We start from the raw sequence: 11,156 nt of genomic DNA on the forward strand, positions 1-11,156 counted from the left end.
TGGAACCCAGCGTCAAAGTTGGACAATGTCTGAAAATAAATGCCCACAACATGAATGGATCATGAGTAAATGTGCCAATGGGGTTGCTTCTGAAATTTTAAAAGTATTTTTTTCTATAAAAGCATGTTTAAAAATATAGGATTCGACCATTTTAAATACATAATTGCAAAGTTTAATATTTAAAAAATTATTTTAATGGTGTGCAATTTTTTCTTTTTTTGCTTCTTTCTGCTCATGACATCACAAATGATGAAATGCTATTAGCGCAGAGCGTAATATTTAGTTTGCATGTTCACTCACATTTGCTGGCGCTGATATGGTTGATGGCAAGCATAGAGAACAATATTCAATTGGCTTCTGAATTATCATAACCTGGAAACGTGGTAGACAGCAAGCGTCAGCACCACTAACTGGAGTACGCCCCAAAGTTGATCATTTGCGACGTCATAAAGACAACGCCTTGTTTGAAAAATTGTACATTTAAAAAAATAATTGAAAATTATCCATTTAAAAAAAAAAGATTTTGCTTGCTCCATGTTATTATTTTTTTGCTCATTCTATCAACTTCAGTGGCGAAACGTAGTACTTTTGACTGATAGAAACAACCCTATTCTAAAATTTAATTTCGGAATTTGTGCATTTAAATTTCTTTAATTCGCAATCGGGCAAATTAGTAGTGACCCAAGTCCGACTTCATATTTAAAAGATAGGTGAAATACTCCTTACATCTCTAAGCCATATAGATATCAGAAGAGTCATTTTTAACTCTAGGGTACTTAACCTATGAATGGAATGAGTTAAAATTTAGCTTGAATGATGTTTATTGAATATTTACAGTTAGAAAAGCATTTCCAATAGTCCATAGTGAAAAAATATGTTCTAATGTGACCAGTGGCGAATTCAGGATTTAGTTCTGGGGGTGGCTGAGATCATTAAAAATGTATGTCTCCTTGACATCGCCAAAAGTTCATTGATGTAAATGAAGTCGTTTGAAAAAAAAATGTGTTTTTCAGGAGATTTCAAGGGCTAATGAAATTTTCGGAGTCACAGTTGAAATTATCTAAAATTTGGTGTTTAGTGATAAAATTTTAAAATTTAAATGTCAGTAAAAAAATAAAAATTTTAAAAATAAAATTTTTAGACATTATTTCTAAACAATTTGAAGGCAAAACTAACAATTCTTGTTGATTATGAAAATTGTCCATGGCAAATGCAAGTCACTAAATGTAAGTAAGAAAAATCGTGGACTAATAGTTACAAAAAGGGAAAACGAAGATAAAATTCTGAGAATTGACACTAAGCGCATTAATTAAGGAGGTCTGAAATTTTTTTTCTGTTTTTCTTCTTTTTGAGTAAATAAATTTTTTTAAAAGGCAGGGAAAAATTTCCGAAATTCAACAGGAAATTTCGGAAAACAAGTATCTCTATTACTATAGCAAATTAGTGTATAAACCTGAGGGAAACGATTAAAATGATAAAGATAGGATGAATATAGGAAATTATATATTTTATTATTTTACCTTAAGATGCATACACAATAAAAAAAAAATTCTAATCGAAAAAAAAAATTAGTTATAGTCTGGAGCCGGCTGCAGCCTCATAGCCGCCCCCCTGGATTCGCCACTGAATGTGACCTAATTTTATTCTTCTGTGACCATAATTCATATGAGCTCAATAAATAACTTCAAAAAATTTCGTCATTAGTTTTGTCAAAAGTGTTTCTGGGTTGGGCCACAACTTGTTATTTTTTTTAAATTTCAATTTTGATGTCACAAATAGTTGATACCTGTTACTTTTCGAGTCCTTAGAGATGATGTATTGCTTATTTTTCTCTTATCCACACTGATTTTCCTTTCCGCTATTGTCTCAATTATGAATACTTGGGTGTTTCCCCAATCTTCCAAGAGTAAAATTAGACTTATATCAGCACTCATTTGCCAGATCAGGAATTTATCAAATTCAAATGCACCAATTCTGAAATAATGTAAAATTTCGGACTTGGAGCATAGTATTTGTCAATGATCCATTTGTGTTATGAGCAACTTTTTACTTTTTTGGACTTGAAATTGTTGGATTTAAGAATTGGGTTACAACATTGAATTCATTCAAATGCTAATGCATGTCACTCTGAACAAATGCATACTTGAATTAAAATAAAATGTTTCATTTGGATCTTTGGTGAGCGCTTCTTGGGAAAACTTTATGGCTTAAAAAAAAATGTCATAAAAAGTTTTTACGAAAATTTAGTTTTCATTTTAAGCATAAAAATGCAGTCGATGTAAGAAATTTAAAAAAAAAAAAAAAAAAAAAAATTCTCTTTAGCTCATTGCTTTGCTTATCAAGTTGCTTAAGGTTGATTATTTATACAGTACTGCTCCTTAAAGCGCGTAGTGTTGCAAGATTGTGTGAGGAAAAGTAGCGGATATTTTTTGCTGTGACTGACAGTTAAAAATTTTATTGCTGGCTAGTCTTAGAGAGACTTAAAATTTTGGCCAAAATTGGAAAAGGTTTTTTCTGGATGACTCAAAGAATCTGCTTTGAGAACAAAAAGACTTTTGAAGACAATAAGATTGATCAAGAGAAAAAAAAATTGAGCCCACAGCATACAAATTTAATGACATTTTAAAATGCAATAAAAAGCCTAAGCAGGCGAAACTAACTTCCTTTTTCAGAGTATCTTTTTAATTATTCTCTCTGTAAAAATATTTCTATGTTGTACTTATATTTAATTTTGTTCCAACTATCTGTGTTATAGTTTATCCAATATGCACTGTTCCTGAAGAAGAAAATACAAATTATTCTTTAAAAGACTGAGAAAGGAACTTCCGATAACTCAAACTACCGATTCTTTGAAGGTTTTAGCTTGTCCCTAGGGACTTTGAGTTATTGAGAGTTGACTGTAATGAGAAAAAAAAGTAATTTAATGGTGTACGTGATTTTTTTATCCAATAGAACCTGAGCTCGATTTTACTAGCCCTCTAATTGTTAAGAATCAAATGAGAACAATGAAATTTTCCCCAAGAATTGGGTGTTTCATAATTTTTGCCGGTACAAAATTCCCTTCCCCCTTTTCTCTGTTTCAACAATCTTACCATTTAATACATTTAAGGGGGAGAAAATTTTAAATATCAGTAAAAAGAAGAAGAAAGAGTTCAATTCAGGGTTAGAAATAAATATACATTGTTGTGAGTCATCCTATGTATATGACTTAAGAAGGAAATAATATGTGAAAGTATTTTCTCTTCTTTCTTTCTTTTCTGATAATTGCTAATGCATCTTAATTTTTTAAGATGGCTCTCATACACCCTGTATGAACTGGATAGAACATGTGTAATATGCAGTCTGCTGAACAAAAATCTCTTCAGTTGGGAGTCTCTACATGACATGCAGTTTTTAAAGATATATACTTTTTGCTGTAACTCAGGAAAAAGTATTATTGTTAGATAGGTTCAAGAATAAATCACCAAGTAGAAATAATTTTTTTCTCGCACCTGACATGTAGAATGGAGCTATACTACTTTCTGTGTATTATCTTGCTCTGCAAGTACTTAGTGCAAGGGTAGGAATTCTCCTAAAAATCGACCCAGAAATGACACTTTTCATGATGATATGCCTATATTGTAGGATAAAATAAACTTGGTAGACCCTAAGAAATTTTCTGTAAAAAAAAAGAGAAAAGCCTATGCTGCTGCTGTTTTTTTTTCTGATGAAGGGGGGGGGGGGGCGGTGCAGTTAACCAAAACATATGCTCAATATAAAGCTGTTTGTTTTATCTATATACTTTGTAACTCTTGCAGTCATTTCTCTTCTGCAAAAAATTAGAATATGATATTTTTGATTTTTCTCTTTTCAAAAGAAATGAAAAATGGGGGAGTATTCCCTCCTCTCAAATTGTAGTTTTGTGGTCGAGGAGAGGGGAGTGAAGAGTATTATAGCTTATTGAAATAAAATACATATAATGAGTCGAGTTAGAACCCAACTATAAACATTTGAATCAAAAAATATATTTAGATCAAAGTTTAAATGGGTTGTCCCCAAATGGGAAGTAATTTTATTTTTATAGTGCTTATCTTGTGTTGTGGTCTGAGCATTACCTTGTTCTTTCAGTACAAAGAAGTCAGTTTGCTTTGTGTTTCTCTTTATTGAAGTTGAATCATTTCTTGCACTCATAATTTTTAAATTTAGTCACTAACTTTTTGCTTTAAAATTGTAAATAGTAATTTGTTTTATTTAAATGCCACGGAAAACAAATTTCTCTTTCTTGTGGTTGGAAAAAGCAGACAAAAATGTATGCAAGATCAGCATTGGTGCTGTTCAGAAAAGGATCACTTTAATGCATTTTGTTCTGTTTATACACAATCTTTCCAATATTGATAATCAAGGATTTTTACAGGTACTGTCTCATGCTGATGTGGCGAGCAGTGATGTTCCCATTAATTTTTTGAGGGTATACTCCTAGTAATCAGTTATACACAATATGTGTATGCGATCATATACATAATATGTCATAATGTGAGAATTTTTGAAGCTTGAGGGTATAAGCTATATGTTTTTAAAATGTTTGAGAGTATATAGCGTATGTGGAGCATACCCAATGGGAACACCACTAGTGGCAAGACATAAGAGGTTGAAAGTAGATTGAAAAATCAAGTTGTATTTTTAATTCCATGTTCTTCGTCCTCTACTGAAAACAAATTAGTTGTAATGAAGCAATTCAAAGCTTTTGCCCCAAATTCACTCTAAGATAAAATAGTTGCGGTAATAAACAATTATTCATTTGCATCTTCAAATGATTTATCTGTTATTTACAGGGACATATCTGATAAAAGTTAAGTATTCATAAAATTTTGGGCTTGCAGCCTACTTTAAATCTTTCCTTATTAAGGATATTTCTTTCTCATTCTTTAACTCACTTTGATGAAACAATAACAAGGTAAGTAAAGAAGCACTTGAACAGACATTTATTCTACTGGTATATGTTTCTACTTCATAATGTGTCACTGTGTTAAATAATAAAATATTGAATGCATTCTGTTGCAGTTTTCAAGAATTTGAAATGTTTTATAATCCAATATGAAAATCAAGCTAATGAATTACATTTAAATTAAAAAAAAAAAACTTGATATTTGTTGTCTTAAAAATGTACTAAAATTTTATAAAAATTGTGTCCTAAAACTTTTGAAATCATCACTTGCATAATTTTAGCAAAATGCATTTTTTGTTTGTTTATAGGGGACAATATTAAAATTCAGAAGAGTTTTTAATATTGTTGGATGGAAAGCATCAATACATGCAAGTAATATATTTTCTGAACTAGTTCATTCAGCGGTATGTTATTGTCATGCATGTGTGACTTAATTTTAATAATTTAAGTAAGTTATAGTTAATATTTGGGTATGTTTGTTTGGGAAGTATTTGCCAAGACCCATCCAAAAATAAACACCTTTCTAGTAAAAGAAAGCACATTCTCTAAGTACGCATTTAACATTTATTTAGTAAAGAAATTTGCAATCTTGTTTTGTTGAAAGAATATGATAGAAAAAAAAAACTTCTGTCCAGTAGAATTTTATCTATTTGTTCCAGCCCTTTATTGTCATTGTCTCTTATGGAACATTTTTTCAATCTCCTAGCACATCTTTATTACTATTACAGGTGGAGGTATTATTCTAATTTTAAAAAAATCCTATAATTCCTAATACCTTCAAATTTATACTAAATATCCTACAATTTTCGTAACTTCACCTCACTTTTTTTCAAAAAAAGGGAAATTTCCTGCTTAAATTGGTTCAACCTTTTTTATTAGTCTTGTTTACAGTCAAAAGTTGCATGTGGTGGTATGATGTAACTTCAAAAGATTAATCACTAGCATATGAAACCTCAAATGTGAGACTTCAGAATTCAAATTTTTTGCCAGTGCGAAATTGACTTGCAAAAAATCTAGAAAATTGTTTGAGTGATCTCAATACCAGTCTAACCACATGAACATGCAAGTAAATTAATGAAAATGTTTCCTTTTTTTAGTAAATTTAGATTTTACACTTTTGCAATTTGTTCTAAGGTGAATGGTGGGAATCCTATGAACAACATCTAAGGGCACATGTGAACAGTTCCCACATAAAATTAAAATTACTGTAACCTACTTTAAGTGTTTTTTAAAAATGCATAGGTAAACACAACAAAATTACATCACTTTTGGAATGTTGATTATTTATGGACGGTTGCAACTATGTTAACATTTTTTACCTTCAAGTTTTTTTAGTCATTTAAAATAGAAGCCAATTTTTTCAAATATTTTCTTATTTTCAAAAATGCTCACCTTTAATTGACACAATGTATGGAAAAGGGCAAGAATTTATTAAACAGCAGGCATACTGCTGAACCCTTCTCTGTTTAGTTTTATTGTCTTGTGATAATTTCTTTTCTTTTCTTTCAGTGTCTTTGCAGAAATAAACCGGGAAAGAAGAACCAAGAGTAAAAAAGTGTTAACCTAGTCAAAAGGCTTAGTTTTTGGTGCCTTTGACATTTATATTTTAATTCTGTGCTACGTCTTTCAAGTACAGTATACCTCGAAAAACTTGATATGACGAAAAATTATTTCTCCCCTTTTGCATATTTTTCTAATGTTATTTTTCATTCTTATGTTGAAGCGTTTTTAATCAAAACTTTGTTATGTGGAATATTTTTCGAAGTCAAATATGACTTTTTCGGAAAAACCGCAGTTTATTGTCTTGAAGCCACTCAAGGAATGTTTCCAAAAGTTTCACACCCTTTCATTATTTCTCTCAAGGGTTACGAATGATTAGGCGAAGCTTATCTTCTGTCACTTTCATTGTGCAGCCTAGGGGATTCAGAAAATTTAAGTCCACGAAACGTACCTAAAACTTTTTGCCCCCTTCTCATGCCATTTCCTTGGACCTTTTGACCCTATTTTCACCTCCTTGAAAACGGGAGATGAACGGAAAACCCCTTTAGAGACGCAGGGAATGGTGAAATCCTTTGTCTAACTTCTTTTGTTCCGGAGCACTCGAAACTCGTTTGAAACCATTCTGTAACTTAGTAATCCAAATCTTTGATCAGTTTAGTTGTGGTAAATCACTACATTTTGCTACTTCTTTAGAGTATCCTTTTTTAAGCTTTCATTATATGTCTCCACTTATTTTTAACTAGTGTGACTAATTTTTAAAATATTTTAAATTATGATTATACCCTTGTTATCTCGAAAACTTGATATCTCAAACTTTTTTTACCGTCCCTTCGACTTTGTGATATCGAGAGTATACTGTATTTGAGACATTTTAAGAATAGTTTCTTCATTAATGTTCTGCAACTTAATCATTATTGAACAAAAACTTATCAATGCAAATTCAAGTAAAAGTTTTAAGACCAGCTGATATTAGGAATGTTGTTCTTAATTGAATAAACAGTGGGGTTGTTTTCTTCAGTCAAAAGTACTACTTTTAGTCACTGGAGTTGATAGAATGTGCAAAATAAATAATAATAGCATGGACCCAGAAAATACTTTCATTTTCCCAGCAGTTATTTTTTAATTAATTTTTTTAATGTCCGATTTTTCAAACAAGGCATAGTCTTTATGACGTCACAAATGATCAACTTATGCGCATACTTCACTGGCACTCTGAATGCTTACACTTGCTCTTTACCACAATTCCACGTTATGATAACCAAAAAGCAAATTTAATATTGCGCTCTACGCTTGCTATCAACCATATCCTTGCCATACATGTGAGTAAAGAAGCGAATTAAATATTATGCTCTGTGCGAATGGCAGTTCATTATGTGTTATGTCATGGGCAGAAGAGTAAAAATTAAAATTGATTCTATGCATCAATTTAAATAATTTTTTAAAAATAGTAAACTTTGTCAAATTATTTTTAAAATGATCAAATACTATGTTTTTAAACATGCTCCTTCAGAAAAAAAAATACTTTCAAATTTAGGAAACGACCCCATTCAGCAATGGTTTGATATACAATTATCCTTGAAAATTATACTTTTATTTAAAGTGTCAATTTTTTTTTAATTACTGCATTAAAAAAATATCCTTAGTGGCACAGAACTCACAAAAAAATATGTGAGATTTTAGTCAAGACTCTTAAGGTTTTTTTTTAAATAGGTTTTTCTTACTTAAACAATCCGTGAAAAACATTTTGTTCACTGCTGAAACTAATAAAATTGGCAGAAAAATTGATTTGGCTAAAAAAAAAATTAGTCATTTAAAAATTAAAAGACAGATTAAAAATTTTAATTGAAGAAATGCTAATGAATTAGTAAATATGGATGAATAAACATATTGATGTCAAAAGTCGCTATCTAAGTGCTAATTTTGCTACATTGGAAATTATTGCCGATAATTCTGTATTACTTTACAGTGTTTATTATGGGCTTATTTTTTTTTTTAGTTATACATGCTATTACAACTAAATCTACATTGCTGTTTCAAAGTTAATGGATGTAAAATACTTCTAATACTTTAAGTTACCCTTAAACATGTATTATCTCAAATTTGTTGCTTCGCAAAAAGAAATTCAGTTGCACTGAAAACTATGGTGATAAAGATTCAAACTATATGGGCAGTGTTGTCATATCACTATAAAGCTAAAAACAATATAAAACCGAAGTATAGATCAAAGGTACCTTACTAGAAGTAATTTGCTCAAACAAGCAAGCAAAGAGCAAAAAAATTGCCTGGTAATTTTTATACTTTGCTCTCGTCTATTTTTCAAAATTGTAATATTTTTACATAATTTTCGGAATGTCTTAATTTGAAACTTGTGGCTATTCTCCCGTTTCTTTATTCATAAAATTATGTATAGAAGCTTACAATTATGTTGCAAACCTTAATTTCAGAAATTAAAATTTTAATTACTAATATCAAAAATTAAATCAAGCTTTATTATTTATCTAGTTAGTGTAATTTTTATGATTGGAAAACTATGTAAAATGACTGTTGTATATTTTGTTCAAAATATCATGTACTCTTTGAACAAATAAAAAAAAAGTAAAGAAACTATATTCTTATTTGGGGTGTAAATCTGTTTCTAAATTATCTAGTCTCAATTATGGTTAACATAATTAAATCAATTAAATTGTTATCATATAATGTCAGTTTCAATTCTTTATTTTAGTCAATTATTCATATCCATAAAGATGGTAGTTGATGCAAGAATATAAATAAAATTAATTGAATTTTCAAGAGATTTTATTTTAATTCATTTGCAAAAGATTCATTTTACATTGGAATGAAATTGCTGATGATGTTAATATTACCTGTATGTATAAATGCTTATAAAAATAAAGTTAATTCTACAATCTTCTACACTCTTTTTCTTTTTGTATTTTACTGAGTGATACTAGACGAATCTATCTTCTTCCAATACTAAGCACATTTTTTATCCATTATATATGTACAGCGTGCATTTTTCAGGTTCTTATTTAAATAGGACTTCAGAAAAATACCGGAGTGAGTAAATCTCAAGTTGATCAGCATACAATCAATTTTTCATAATTTTGTTTTCAGCCTCTGAAAGTGGTTCTCATTACATGAAATGGCCGTTTTTCACAAACTAATTTTCATATTCTTAAAATTTTTATGAAGTTTATGAAAATTTGAAACTTACACCATTTGTCGTCTTTTATGAAAGAAACCTGCATTTTGAACCCGCTATGTAATAAGATACCTGCTTTCAGGTGACAAAAATAGATTTTTGATAAATACATTTAGCCAATAAGGAATCTACTTTTGAACTTTCTTGTGGAATTTTCAGAGGCGTATTTGATTCGAAAATTTTGGGTTGCCGTTTCCGAAAATTTTCGACTGACAACATATTCTAAAACTAAAAAAAATAAAAGTTGTTTTTAAATAAGTTTGTAATTATTTTTGGAGAGTTTTTTCGCGGGGGAGGGGGGTGGGGTCTAAAATTTTACTTGGGATTTTGGTGGTTTGATGTATCCACGATTCGGACTAAGAAAAAATACAGATTCAAAGTATCTGAAAAAAAATATTTGTAAAAAACCTCATTAACAGAAACAAAAAAGAAAAAAGTTTCTTCAAATAACGCAAATTGTCTTTCATCTGACAGAAACGATCATAACGGACGTTCTTCAAACAACGAAATAAATCATTCATGTAACAAACAAAAAAACGAGCATTTCTTTAAATAACGAAAAGTTGACTTCATGTAACAGAAACTACCATAACGGACGTTTCTTCAAACAACGAAAAAATTCCCACATTTAACGGAGAAGAAAAGAAACGGGGAAAGTGTCAAATGACAGAAAATATTCCTCCCACAACGGGAAAAATATGGACGAAACTTTCTTCATTTGACAGAAGAAAATAAAAACGGAAATTCGTCAAATGACGGAAAATTTTCCTCCTATGACGAAAAGAAAAAAGAAGGACGTTCCTTCATTTGACAGGAGAAAATAAAAACGGAAATCCGTTAAAAATCGTGAAAAGTCCGGCAGCACTGCTGCCAAGAGAATTTCCGTCAATTGAAGGAATTATTTTTGAGAGTGTAGGGAAACTATATAAATTTTATGCTTGAAGATGTACTCCATAGAGTTAAACAAGCACACTGATGTCCAAATCGAGATTTTAGACCAGATATATATAACGAAGTTTTAGAATTGACTGAAGATTTTTTCATTTCAATTTCAAATTTGTTGTTTTGTTACTATGGTGTGATATCACCTGATCGATTGGTCACCGACTTAGTTAACACTGATTTACCACGGGAAAAAACAGTGCAATGACGCTATCTTAGTTACTATTATTGTGAATGATGAGCCATTACTGACAGCTGAAAAAAAAATCATAATCAGATTGTGCTGACCGTTGATGCTGAACAAGGCTATACAGTAGTAGATAAAAACCTAGCCGTAAACATTCCAACTGAATTTTAAATTCTCTGGATATACCAGGAATGCCACTAGACGATTTCCAGTTGAAAATTGATTTACCAATTTTCCTTCTTCACAGTTTAAACCCACGTAGTTTTTTGCAACGGTACACGTTTCTTCATCAAAATGTCAACAATTTTGACGGAAAAGTTTGAAGGACAAATTTTTGTGTTGCCACGTGATCCAATAATAACATCATAATTTTCAAACACATTTGAAAGGCTTCAATTTCC

The sequence above is a fragment of the Uloborus diversus genome, chromosome 9 (assembly GCF_026930045.1).
Source record: "Uloborus diversus isolate 005 chromosome 9, Udiv.v.3.1, whole genome shotgun sequence".
NCBI lineage: Eukaryota > Metazoa > Arthropoda > Arachnida > Araneae > Uloboridae > Uloborus > Uloborus diversus.